Source organism: Squalius cephalus (genome assembly GCF_949319135.1).
Source record: "Squalius cephalus genome assembly, chromosome: 2".
Lineage (NCBI taxonomy): Eukaryota > Metazoa > Chordata > Actinopteri > Cypriniformes > Leuciscidae > Squalius > Squalius cephalus.
Window position 1 is genome coordinate 22,371,742 of NC_137123.1, and position 15,173 is coordinate 22,386,914.

A 15,173-nucleotide genomic window follows, 5' to 3' on the forward strand; every position below is an offset into this window, starting at 1 on the left:
TGTGTGTGTGTGTGTGTGTGTGTGTATATATTATATTATATTATATTATATTATATTATATTATATTATATTATATTATATTATATTATATTATATTATATTATATTATTATTATTTTTTTATTATTTTTTACAACAGCTGGGTGGTACTTTATACACCTTTGTACCTTATTTTCCCCTAAAAGGTGCATATTAGTACCTTAAAGGTATATATTAGTACCTAAATGGTACACAGTGACAGATTTTGAAACTCTTTTTCCGAGAGTGTATATTTTTTAAGTTTTTACATCATGCGCTGGTTTTTAAACATAAGCTACCTTTATTTTTCTGCCCGTTGACAGTATTTTTTATGAGTGATGAAAAGAGATATCCAAACTCACCTTAACTTTTAATATGGCAACAAAAATCAAACAATAATTTTGAAACTGGCTTTATCCAACGTTCAGATTTATGTGCTGGAAATTTACGCAAATTAGTGCATACACAATACCTCAATTGCATATTTAAACAACAAGTTTTCAGAAAACTAATACAAAACAGTTGTCTTAATGTACTGTGACTAATTAACTATAGTATATGGTGATATCAATTAGTTAACAACATCTCTTCTCTTCTCTGATGATGTGTTCACTGGCGTGAGGGCGGGACAACCTGTCACTCACATGACATCACAGCAATAGCAAACCACAACCATCCAACAACCCAATCAATTCCCAATGGACAAAATTAAGTCCCACCCTACTTTTTCCCCCTCATTTGAAAAGCCGTTTCACTCGGATAGGGAACAAAAACTATCGAAACTTCAGTTTCATGCCAACTTCAATGTTAGTAAGCACATGAATTACTATTAACTAATAAGGCCTAATTGAAAAGCGTTACCAAAAAACCTAAATCAAATGCAGAGGACTGACTAAAGTTCAAAGGAAGTCAAAGGAAGATACATAATTGCAACAGTCAGACTGTTGCTTTTTTGTGAAGCCTGAAAGGCAGGAGCTTCTGATTGCAGCCTGTTTCCACAGATAGACTCCTCTCCCATTCACATGGACCGACACACACGGCTCTCTGAGACCTCACTGAGACTGTCTCTCATTCATACAACTCCACCTGAGAGACGCGCTCGGTGTTTACACAAGATTATATTCCCCATGCTCAACACATATACAAACACACGCGCACGGCAGCCAATGCAAGCACTAAACAAACAGCCCCTATGCACATAGAGAAGCAGACATATCATTATGCCACATAATAGAGCCGGGCCTTGAATATCAGAAGTCTGTCTGTCTGGGACGTCAATCAAAACTCCTTACACAAGAGCCGAATGTTTACATACACTCTTTAGCATTCAGCTAAAATGGAGAGATCGGATATCGTTTTATTAAATAAATAAAAAAGATTCAAATGTTGATTTTATGTGGAATAAACATCTGACAAGGGATATCTGATGCTTTTTAGCCGCATTGGGTGCAAAACATGAATTATATCAAAACATAAAGCACATATAGTGATTCAAAAGCAAGTGAATCTTGGTCTGTGGCATTTAGACAGAGCCTGTTTTTTAAGGTTCATCTATGAAATGTTTATATGTATAAACTGTTCATATTATTTTTTAATAAGTCATTTAGGCTAACATTTCAAAGACAATTAAAACCCTTAATCTGACAACAGTAATCATAATCATACAAACTATGATTACCAGACCCAAAGACTCGGTGACATAAGATATATACCAATATATACTAAATACAACTGTATATAAGAGAATTAAAAGCTTATTGTTTAGCTGTTTTGAGCTTGGCACACACACACACACACACACACACACTCCTTGGCAAAAAAAAAAAAAAGGGCCAAACCCAAAAAGACTAAACACTAAGCTTTTAATTGTCTTAACCACAAATTATTGGTGAGGAAATTAATGAAATTTAAGCAAATGCACAACTTAAAAAGCCATTGCTGTCTCAGAAAAACATCAAAGACAGAATGAAGATGTGTGTGGAGTGATGAATCACAATGAAATATAAAATATGACATATGAAATATGAAAATCTTTTTAAAGGGGGAAAATTACTTTCAGTGGTTTTGAAAAGCTCTTAAAATTGGCATCAAGTAAAAAGTCATATTTAAAATGATATTTTTTATAAAAATTATTTCCATAAAAGTTTTTAAATATATTTTTCACGTTTTTTCCCAACAAATATCATTAATTTTTCATTTTTAGTAGTATAATTTTTGCCCTATGTGATATTTTACAACCTCGCCTTTTATAAATTATCAAATGATCTTGATATATGTTGATATGTACTACCAAGGCTGCGTTTATTTGATCAAAAATACAGTAAAACAGTAATATTGTCAAATATTATTACAATTAAAACTGTTTTGCTTTTAATCTTTTAATATCCACAAAAATATTAAGCATCAAAACCATTTTTCAAAATTGACAATAATAATAAATGATTCTTGAGCAGCAAAATCACCAAAACAAAATCTTAAAAATTCCAAACTTTTGAATTGAAGTGTATATATGTATAGATAAATACACCAAAATAATAAGAACAACATATTTGAACAGAGAACTTGTTAACGAATAGCCTATGCATTGCCTTAACACAATAGGTTGATCGTTCTGCTGAAAAAGGACTAAACAGAGCCAGAGAATAGCCAGGATGTTTTCCGCCTACAGAATGGATTAGGCAGGCAGTTCTATACAGGTTTCCAGCAGGCATTAGAACCAGAGCCTGCTCTCCAATAAAGAGAACAAAACAGCGTGTGTCAGAGTGCTGTCACAGCAGACAAACAGACAGAGACAGAGAGAAAGTTCTTTGTCATTCATCAGAATAGAGAGTCAGCATTGGGGGAAAAAAAAGTGGGATACTGGTATTTACCTGCGAAAATAATGCAAATAATAAAACCTTTCCATGTGTCAAGCTGACATGCTCTCTCTCTCTCTCATACATACAAACACACACTGGATTATACTGGACAACTGTCACGCCAAAGACGTTTTGTTTGGTTTTTACAGATTCTTCTAAGCCAACAAAACATGTCATGGGCATTATGCTAACATTGCCATGGATGTGTCTTATTAATTTTTTTTCTTTTTTTTTTTCGTGGTGCCAAATTATTAAACTGCTGTGAAAAGTTCAATTAAAATTTTCACAAAACACATTAAACTGTCAAAAATGTTTTGTTTTGTCCAACAGAATCCCATATCTGGTGACTACCACAAATATTGTCTGAGTCGCCATTGAATGTCTATGATTCCCAGTGTCTCGCGCCTCGTCTACGTCAAAACAATTTCAGCTTGTTTTTTTTTTTAAAAAAAGTCGGGTTAGAATAATGCTGTTTCATCCTGTGATTTTTTAAGCACTGCTTAATTAGTCCTCCCTCCCTGCTCCTTGCTCGCAGTTAATTAACTTGAAGGCGCGAGTAATTAGCTGGAGACGCTGAGTGATTCACGCGCTGTCCCTCCTATTAAACACCTCGTGAGAGCAGCGCACGAGTCTCGCGTGACAGACCCATAGAATCAGACCATTCTGACAATAATGTTGTGAAAACTATTCACTGACAATAATGTTGCATAAACAATGTCCTGCAGAGTTTAGCTCCAACTTGTCTGGACAACACACTCATGGCAATTCATAACTATTTCACAATTTGACAAATTGGTGGACAATATGTATGAATTTGTGCAATCTCATTCAACTTGCAAAGGTTGTTTGCATACAATCTGCTTATGCCCCATCGACGGTTATGCTTAGGGATCGACCTATCGAAAAGCGATCGAAAAATCACCACTACGTAAAATAGTTACGTTTTCATGAGATCATGTTGGTCTGGAAGTCTCAAGGCCTGCATCCGAACAGGCACACTTCCCAGTTCCCCTATGAAAAAGCAGTATGTGAAGTGTGTCTGAATTAACAGTATTCAACAGTGGGTAAAAAGTGCCCGGATGTCCTGAAGTGCACATCCGATGGACACTTTACTATCCCATAATGCCATGGAAGAGAAGTTGTAAATGACAGCATGACAAATGCAGTACGTATGGTTTACATTCATACTACACACATTCATGAAGTAATTACTTACTCAAGTAAGTACTTATTCAGAAGAAGTACCAACTTAAAGTACCCCTGTGATGAAAATCCTACTTTTAATGTTGTTTATGTGTCTATTTGGTGTTTTGTGTCTATATGCTTGAAGACAAACCATGTGCAAATTCATAAGTCAACACCATTGCTGAGTATTTTCTCCTTAAAACTGCACCAAAGTCAGTCTCAAAAACGCGCTTTGAAATCGCTGGTGTTTCTGACGTCACAAACACCCTTGTAGCCAATCACGTCAACGTGGATCTCTGAGCTGGTGTGAGTGGGTGGAGGCGGGGCTAATTTGCATATTCATAGAACCGCTTATACTGAATGAGGCAAGGCTGTAGAGTTGCATTCAAGCTATTTTAAGGCACGAATAATTTGTTTTCATCTCACAGCAATTCATACATATTTTATGAGGTCCTCACTAATACGAATTTGTACGTTTTTTGCTATACGAGTTGTCGTATGAATTCGTACGCACACTGTAAAAAGTGAATAGTTGGAACAACTTAAAAAAATTACTTCAATTGGTAACACCTAAAGAAATGAAGTTTTCTCAACTTAAATTATCATGTTTTATCATGAAAAACGTGATAATTTAAGTTGAGAAAACTTAATTTCTTTAGGTGTTACCAATTGAAGTATTTTTTTAAGTTGATCCAGCTGTTCACTTTTTACAGTGAATGACCTACCTCTGACTCCGCCCCTAAACCTACCCATCACTGGGGTTTAGACAAATCGTACGAATTAGCCACCTCGTACTCACTCGTACGAATTGGTTGTGAGATAGCGTTGGTTTTAAGGGATACAATTATTGACCACAGGTGGACTTTAAGAGAAGAGAGTATGCAATTTTGGATGCAGTCTAGTAATCCTTGATTAGCTTGTTCATGTTTAACTGGGGTTAAAGCAAAAATCTGCAGGACAGTGGGCTGGATTGGAAAACCTTCCCCAAACCTTTTTGGACCACCATTTCTCTGTCTAATAAATTGCAGGTAGTTTTATTAGATGATATGCATGTTCTTATACAACATGCCGAGCAGGGCTATAGAGTATGTGTGAGACCGAGACTGTTTGTGTGTCAGAGAGATAATGTTGAGAGAATAGGGTCGTAATGGGGTCTCTATTCACAGTCTTTGAAGGTAACGATATGCTGTTACAGCATCAGAGGGTGAAGAGGAAGCAAAGGCTATAATCACTACAATTACCAACCGCTCTCACCTAGACCAGCACTCCTCAGCTCTCACTTTAATACACTCACTCACTCACTCTCTCTGTCTGTCTTATCATTCTGAAACACTCTCTTCACACACAATTTTAAACTAAAATGTGCCCGTTTCATGAGTTCAAATCTTGTGAGACTGGCGTTTATCAAAATAGAGGTTGTCTTGCTTAAAAAGACCTGCAGAAATTGATAATGGGGGAACTGATATAAGAAACAAAGACTTAGTTGCCGCATCATAACATCCCTCTGACAGCTAAGTGCCAACTCTATGAAACCTACTGTATCATATTTGATACGGAAATGTATAAGGCCTCCAAAATAACAACATGACCAAAACTAAACATTTAGTATAAAAATGTGAGTATCAAATATAACACATCAGGGCTTTTGAGGAATGTTTGTTTGAACATCTCTCAATCATCAATTTCAATATATGCCCATTAAATATTTGGAACTTTATTTCCACTTTTCAAGTATATTCTTCATTTATATATAAACAGCCTCTCCAAGCAGATGTGTGATGGGAATAATAGGGCAAAGAATGGAATTGGAATGGAAACTATCTGTAATTTAATAAATATATAATAATAAATTGTGTTTTGTGTTGTTTCAGATTAGTAAGTTACATTTTCCATGGAGCATAATAAACGTATCTAACTATATTTATATATAAATATGAATTATGTTGAATATAATCATTAAGGTTTTTATTCCCTCAGATGAAGCAGAAACCGTTGCACAGATGAATTATTGTTACAATCTAAAAACACACAGACAGTGGTGACTTGAGTAGACAGTTGCATCGATCTTCAGTCGGTTGGTATTTCTGGAAGATTTCATCGCATCTGAAGGGAAAGCGCAGTTTGATGGGCGAACGACAGATGATGTTTGAATTGAACTGAGTATGACATGCTTTCACAGAGATGCGGTTCTGTGCAATATATGAATAACTGGTTCGCGTGAGCTCTGCTGAAGGTGTACCATGAATTCAAACCAAGTAAATTAAGTAACAAAGTAAGCAGATCCATATGTATTTAACTTGGAATTTACATTTTTCACCTTAATTATAATAGCACAACCATTTAGTTGTTATAGTATCATATGCTGTTCTTTTAACCACTTGGGTCCAGTTTCAGATTTGATTGAATCTACAGTACTATCAAGAAAAACATGCAGGAAAAGGCACTGTTTCCCTCACAATATAATACTTTACAAACTCCGCTATCGTCCTTTGAAGGAAAGAGAGAACACTGGAATCAAAGCATTCTTTCACAGTCCATGACATTGGAAGGAGATGTATTGTATTGTCCAGCGCTTAATCACACTGTTCTGAACTCAGAAGTTCTACACAAAGAAAGAGGGACTCTGGAAAGGCCTTGAGCGTTCTGTCAGATTTTGTGTGCTTTATTTAGTTTTTTTTTTTTATTCAGGAAAAATCTGATTTATAATGATCTTTTCTTTTCTAAAAGGAATAGTTCACACAACAATAAAAAGTCTGTCATTTACTCACCTGTTTCATATTAGTTAGTTACATTTTCCATGAAACATAAAAGTATGACTTTTTGAAGAATTGCTATGCAACTCTTATCTTTTAATGAAAGTTCATACTGACCAGGTCAAGCTCAAAATGCAGGAAAAATCAACAACACCATACAGTTTATATGTGCTAATTAAATTAAATTAAATTACATTTTTATATGTATATATTTTTTTGTGTGTGTTAATTTTGGAGTTTGAAATACATCGCTTCGAACAATCTTCATGGAAAAGGAACAAACCAAAAAAGTCATTATTAGGGATGCACCGATACCGATACATTTTTATATTTGAAAGCCGATAACCGATATATTGGCCGATAAATCTAAACCCACATTTTTAAATACTTTTTTAAAGCCTGATTACAAAAACAAAAGTCTCACCATTAAAATCCATGTCCCAAGCACACAATTATAATGATGTTCTCATTATAATTTTATTACAGCTGCACATGTTGCACTTTACTGTACTTTCATTTTTGAAGTGATTCCAATCATATTTCAAGCAATACAGAACCATCATGGTGAACAGTGTGCATCTGAAGTGCCTCAGCTTAAGCAAATAATACATTATTTATCGGTTTTAATAGACCAGACAAATTTTCTTATTGGGATGATAACGATAACATTAGATATATCGTGCATCCCTAGTCATTATTCAATAATAATCATCCAAATTCATAATATGTTGTGTCAGTGTTTTTGAATTCTGGATGTGAATATAGGCCACACGTAAGATTATGTGTAATTATTAATAAAAAATCTGTTCAGTAACACAAACAAAGCTATTATACAGCTTCAGAAGACTTGAAATACAGACTAGAGCACAATTTGTATATTCTTCTTATATGATACTTTTAAAGTTTTGAGGTGTGGTCAACAAAAAAAACTTGTTTGAAAAGAGCTGTGTAAAGATTTCTGAAAAAAAAAAAGAAAGAAAAAAAACCTTTTTGTATTCCATAATAATAACAGCAGCAGCGTGCAGGTGAGTAAACACTGACACAATTTTCATTTTCCTTGGAATTTCCCTTCCAGTGAGCTCAATCGAGCTTTTCCTGGAATATTTTTCCTTGACATTTAATACTCTTTTGTCATCCTAAACTTCACCATCTCTTCTCTCATCCTCCCTTTAATCGACCACGCTCACCTTCTCCTCCGCTGTGTCTTGCTCAGTTCACGCTTTGTCTCTCCATTATTCTTTCTCTCTTAGCTCCTCTGCCTCTCCAGGTCCACTCTCATCTCTCCCAAGGTCTGCAAGCACAATAGCCAAACAACAGATTAGCATTTTTCTCCACGATGTGCGTTTGACATTGTGTGAGAGAATGAGCGCCGCTTCTCTAGGCCACTAACCTTGCTATACAAGGCTAATTACAGTCTTCACAATTAGCACGCTAATGCTAGCCGCAGCATGAATGTCATTCACCTTTAATAAAGTCGCGACCTTGCGGCAAACTGCCTGTGAGCCAGTGTATTATCCCATATTATCCATTCAAGCCATTTTAAGCTAATAAGCTTTGGTTTGTGTGAGATTGGATGTAAAAGGGATTTGATAACCTGGTCAAGCAGGCTTGCCAAATATGCCAGCGTAGACCTCCATTACTGGAGGCCCACCAGTCAGTCTCCAAATTCTGAAAAAGCCATGAAAAAGCACTCCACATATCAAAATTACAATCAAATGAAATCCCTGGGACCATCAGATAAGCAACACAGAAGGAAAAATTGGACTTCCTTTTGTGAGGAGAGATACCGCACGGCGCATCACACTCCTAAATGGGACCAGCTTTGACAATGGCATTACAAACTAGATGACAGTTGTGACCTAAACTATGACAGATGGAGGATTGATGGGCAAACCAAGTTATGTCTTGGTCCCTCTGTGTCTGAAACTGATTCAGTTAACCCTCCGTCAGCTGGACATGAGCACAAAATCAACACATCAGGCAACAGACTAGTGTTTCTCCCATACATCACACTTATCTTGAGATGAAATTAGTTGGGTGCTTCATATCTGAGGTAATTTATTACTGTCTGGTTGGATTAAGCCACTTTAAAATGATTTATTTTGGGGAATCTGGTAAATTGTTATTTATCAGAATTTAAGAGCTCTTCATTAGAGTTATAGTTCAAGCAATGCTTTTCTTTTCAGAATTCGGAAAATCGTGATTTTAAAGGCTGTTAACAATATTTCCTTCAGCTGCTGTGGCAACAAAGCCTTTTTGTACCAAGAGCTCTCAGCACGATCAATAACGTAAACCAAATAACATTCACACACATTCTACTGAGCTGCTCCAATAACAGCTGCTCCTTAAAATTCAGCTGGACAATTGTTGTTTACTTCTGTGACATGTTCAAGTCATGACAGACAAGAGGCAACAATGAACTACACTGTAAAAAAAAATCTGTTAAATTTACGGTAAAAAAACGGCAGCTGTGGTTGCCAGAAATTTACTGTAAAAACATTTACTTAACTTAAATTTACAGTAATTAAATTAATTACCGTATTTAATTATCTGATATAAAGTTAATTTACTGACCTATTGAAGTATTTATATTTGTTTTGTACCATCGTTATACATCACAAGCAGCTTTTTCACAAGAAAGTTAATACTGATTTATAGAAGCTGCACAGTGTCATTCACACAAACACTAAACACCATCATGGTAACACACATGAAATTTTAAAAATGCAATAAATATTAATTTAACAACATTAATGTTATAACCGATTAGAAAAAAACTAAGAAAACTATGAAAAAACAGTTATTTCAACAAAAATACATCAAATGTGAAGTGTCACGCATGGAATTGTGGGAATGTCAATTTACATTTTTTCACTGTAAATTATACAATGACTTGTTCTTTTTCACTTCCAAAAACTGTAAATTTAATGGTATTTTACAGTAAAATTACATAAAATGTACCATTAGATCTATCACAGTTGTTTACCGTATATAGTAAGGAAACTTTCTCTTAACCAATTAACAGTTTTTCACTGTAGCATTTTTACAGTCTTTGACCGTTAAAATCACGATCATTTTTTACAGTGTAACATTTGTTTTGTATTCTAATTGTAATATTTTTTTATTACATTATACTTCACTTTTAATATTATACATTACTGAAATCATGCTATTATGTTTTGCATACTAATTCTATTTATATTCTAATGGAAATAAATAATTCTGTTCTATCAAAAAATCCTGAAAAAGAAATGTTTCTTGAGCAGCAGATCAGCATATTAGAATGGTTTCTGAAGGATCGTGTGACACTGAAGACTGGAGCGATGATGCTGAACATTTTAATTTAAATTACACTTTAAAATATATTCAAACAGTTATGCAAAATTTTTTAAATATTTCACAATGTCACAGTTTTACTGTATTTTTGATCAAATAAATGCAGCCTTGGTAACATGAGACTTCTTTCAAAAACATAAAATAAAAAATAAAAAAATAGTTTGGCCACTAGTGTACATATGTAGCTAAAACTTGTATTATTATTATTTATTTATTTTTACAAATTATATCATTGTATATTTAAAGGGGTGGTATAATGCCTTTTTCACAAGATGTAAAATATATCTTTGATGTCCCCAGAGTGTGTATGTGAAGTTTTAGCTCAAAATACCCCACAGATATTTTTACATAGCATGTTAAAGTTGTCACTTTTTGAGGGTGAGCAAAAACACCGTTTTGTGTGTTCCTTTAAATGCAAATGAGCTGCTGCTTCCGGCACAGAGGGCGGAGCTTCAAGAGCTTGTGTCCTTTTACCTCACACAGACATGCACAGAAAATTTCAAACATTTTTAGCCTTTTATGTTCAATATGGAGTCAGACAATGATGGAGAGACTCAAGAAGAAGTGACAACATGTAGACAACATTTCTGAATGGTTAGTTGGTGAATCTATGTAGCTTATGTGTAGTTATCTTCTAGTCATTGATTAGCATATTCTGTCTCGATAATCTATAAATCGCGTTCCTGGGGGCGGGGTTTATGTACATTTTTGGGTTAGTTATGTCACTAATGTATTTTTTTTCAGTGATGTCACTAACCCGGGAGGAATGTTGTGTAGTCCCAACCAGCCATTTGTTGTAGTCCTTAAAAAACAATTTCTTTAAAAGAAATATCTCCCTTTGCGTGTAAATTTGCAGATGTTGTTTATGCTCAAACAGCAACATTACACACTAACTAAAGTTAGAATTTTTAAATCATATTCAACCACCCCTTTAATGTTGATATGGCCATCTCGCGGTTAAAAAACAAAACTGCATTTTTTTGCGGAAGGTTTGGCTGTGCTTCGGCTCTGCGTGACTGTGCGGATGAATATATTTATCCAATTGCTCATCAAACATTTACTACGAGTTTTAAGATATATAACCAGGTTATATGGAAAGGATTTCAGGCTGACTATCTGAAGACGTTACTGTCCCTCTAACTTTAATAGACACGAAACTCCCTTGAAAATAAATTCCAGCAGAGCGCTACAACAACCATAGTGAAATGACCCTTCACAGATATAATGCTTTACAATTAACTCTGTTAAAGAGTTAGAGAGTTACATATGGCAATTTATCTGTTCAATAAATACCTTACTCAACCGTTGAGTAATAAAAACTGCATCTCCGCGTCGCTTTTACAACATTTCAAATCTCTCGCCATCTCCGAAAATCCAGGGCAATGTTGATTCTGGTTCTGTTAGGACCTCTGTGCTGAGCTGAGGTTTTTTATTATTTTAAATATCTTATAAATGACACAGTGCTGGACAGAGTTGCAGGATGTAAGGAGAGTGTCCAGGTAGGATTTGAAAGTTCCTTAGAAAAAAATGAAAAAAGTAGGGCTCTCGATTTACAGATATGAAAGACACGGACGGGCGAGTGACGTACTACGTACTGTTCGCAATGTCCCGCGAAAACCACCCTGTCAGGTCTAAAATAAAATATAAACACTTATAATAGGCTTACCATAGTGAATCAGGGTAATACACGTTTTGGAAGAAGAATTAAAAATGTATTGAGTCATTATTTCCTTTTTTTTTTTTTTTTTTTAACAACAACAACAACAACAAAAAAGTTACATAATGTACCGTTAAGTGATATTACATTTAAAAGTGTTTAGCTACAACAACTACATGTACAGTATATCACTTTTCCATTTTATATGGGCTTTTATATGTTGTGTAGGCTATAAGCTTGCACCTAACCCAGATTTTTCACTTTTTAACCCACAGTCCTAAAAGACAAGCTCCACCCCTGATGTGACCTTTATAAAATGCAGGTACATTAAATGCTGGAGGGGAAAAAAATCACAGGGAAACAAATATTTTGGCTGCCTGAGAAACATCACAACTTTGCCTCCCCAGAGTGCAATTTGCTGACAAACAACTGTCAACAACTCTCTCATTTTGCAGAACATTTTAATTACACAAGGGCTCTCTGGATGTAAAGAGAAAGTTATGTAAATCTATTACGACTGCAATGCTGTTAATTCAATTTAATTTAGTCAAACAGTGGCACAGCAGTCGTTCCTCTGAGGTCTTGCGTGATCTACAACGGTACAGGACTCAAAAAACAGTAAGACCTCTGAGGGACAAATGCAATCACGCAATCCTAAAACATCTGAACTTGAATTGCAAAAATTAATTGCTCTCCTCACAATGTGTATTAAATATGAGTGTAACTTTATAATATTGAATTTATAAGTATATCTTACTTGGACATTTTTTGTAATGTTTACAATGATTCTTTGAGGAAGTATCAAATTTATAAAATTAAGTACACCTCTACTTTCTGGTACGGTGTTCCTATATCATGCACTGGGGTGAGTAATTAATAAGGTTGCATTTTTCACTGTTTTCTAGTTGTATTTACACTGTTTTATTGTTGATTTTTGTTGTTAGGTTTAGTGACTTGCTGTTTTGTGACATCTGGAGTTCTCAAAATGAACCATTCATGCTCAAAAAATATCCATTGATCGTTACCGTAAGTATTGAGGTCTCGGTGTGCAGCTCATTATCTACATTATGTTGTCTTACAAAGTGTAGCCTAACAAGAAATCTATACTGTGTTGTTTACTTAAATGTTTCTAAGTAAACCATACACTTTAAAAGCATGGCTTAATTCAATTTAAGTAAAATTTACTAACAAAGAATGGGTAAAATGTACCTAAAACAGAGTATTGCAAAGTAAACCTCAAATGACTAGAAATTATTCTCTTTGTTAATTTTACATAATTTAGTTTAGTAGATTTTACTTAATTCCATTCAGATGAAATTTAATTAATAAACATGAGTGCAAAAACTTGCAAAAGAAAATTTAAGTAAATTTTATGGTTCTTCAGATTATTAAAATTTGCTTCACATTAAGAAAAAAATGGTTCTTTTAAGAAATGTTCACTGAAAGGTTCTTTGGAGAACCAAAAATGGTTCTTCTGTGGCATCACTGCGAAAACCACTTCATGTGAAGTGTGTAGTGCGGAGAACATTTTAATCATCTAAAGAACCTTCTTCCACAATAACCTTTTGAGCAATGGAAAGTTCCATGAATGTTAAAGGTTCTTCGTGAAATCATAGATGTCAATAAAGAATCTTTGTTTTTAAGAGGTCATGCTAACCTTCCAATGCAAATAAACTGAAATCTTAATTGCCGGTTTCTTTGTTTCAGAAGACACAGGCCATGCACTCACAACTCTTTTGCTGCCAGCTCTAACACACCGAGGGTTAATCAATGAGACAGTCGCCTCATGTTTGATGTAAAAACCTAATTACAAATGACTCGTATTAGTGTCTGACAGGGTCAGCGGGCCCTCTAATACGTATCTCCTCGCTTTCCCCCTGTTGCTCACTCTCCAGCTCCACAGATGTTTTCAGACATATTAAAACAGCATCAGTAAATCTGCCGAATGGCCACCCTCGATCCTGCCGTCACCAAGAGTCGTTTCATCACCTCGTCTGTAATGAAACGACGGGCCGGCGGAATCCGCTCAGCACGGCATTAATCAGAGCTTTCCTACTCCATGTGAAATATCAGACCTCTCCTGACAAAGGCCCCCCTCTGCATGAACAAGCCGATCATTATCTGCTCCTGTAGGAAATTAAATACGGGGCCCTCCGTCTGTAATATGCGGATATGCAGATTGGCAGACAGAATGGAGGGACGAAACTGGCCAGTGCCAGGGCGACTTGATTAATATGCGTGGTATGAATACGAAATCAGACAGCACGTCTCATGTTGTTGGGGGGGGGGGGGGGGTGAGGGTGGCAAGACGACGACACCCACATTAAAATGTCACCACTGTGGCCGCACTCACATGCTGATTTGTATGGAGAAACTAAAAGATCGCCTTTAAAAGGGCACACGGGGGGTGATTAAAAGAGCCTTGTTTGCTTGTATTTGTGGTCATGGTGAGATTTTTCATTGTCTTCAGGTCAGTTTTGATCTGTCCTCTTAATACCACTTTTTTGGTGTCTGGAATAAGGCTTTGTGACTTTGTAAAAATCGAAACAAACACAATAAAGTTGGTAACATTACTATAAGGTCAGATTAGTTGATGTAAGTAAATGCATTTACTAACAATGCAAAATACATTTGTAATCTTTGTTAACATTAAAACACGGTCACACTTTAGTTTAGCGTCCAATTCTGACTATTAACTACAACTTTTGCCTCAGTAAACTCGTAATTACTGCTTATCGATGGTTAGTAAAGTAGTTGTTAAGTTTAGGTATTGGGTAAGGGATGTAGAGTATGGTCATGCAGAATAAGGCATTAATATGTGCTTCATAAATACTAATAAACAGCCAATATCCTAGTAATATGCATGCTAATAAGCAACTAGTTGAAACTAATGAGAATTGGACTAAATAAGCTTTCCATTGATGTCTGGTTTGTTAGGATATGACAATATTTGGCCGAGATACGACTATTGAAAATCTGGAATCTGAGGGTGCAAAAAAATCGAAACATTGAGAAAATCGCCTTTAAAGTTGTCCATTTATGTTCGTGATTGTGCTGCATTCACTCACAAAATTAAATGTTTTATATATTTACGGTAGGAAATTTACAAAATATCTTCGTGGAACATGATCTGTACTTAATATCCTAATGATTTTTGGCATAAAAGAAAAATCGATCATTTTGACCCATACAATGTATTGTTGGCTATTGCCACAAATATACCCGTGCTACTTGTGACTGGTTTTGTGATCCAGGGTCACATATTATCATCTTCTATTGTAATACAAAATTTAAAAACCACTCAAAAAAGTTATTTAGGGAAAATTGTAACCTAACCATTAATTTCTTAGGTGTGGGTCAAATTTGA

At 35.2% G+C, this 15,173-nt stretch overlaps 1 long non-coding RNA gene across 1 annotated transcript in view; it reads right to left on the bottom strand.

Annotated features, from left to right (window-relative positions):
* LOC307146632 overlaps positions 1 to 15,173 on the bottom strand; it is a 108,406-nt gene that overhangs the window by 49,629 nt on the left and 43,604 nt on the right. The window contains exon 2 of the long non-coding RNA XR_013819136.1: positions 8,001 to 8,104. This is a non-coding gene — a long non-coding RNA (uncharacterized lncRNA). The remainder of the gene's footprint in view (positions 1 to 8,000; positions 8,105 to 15,173) is intronic.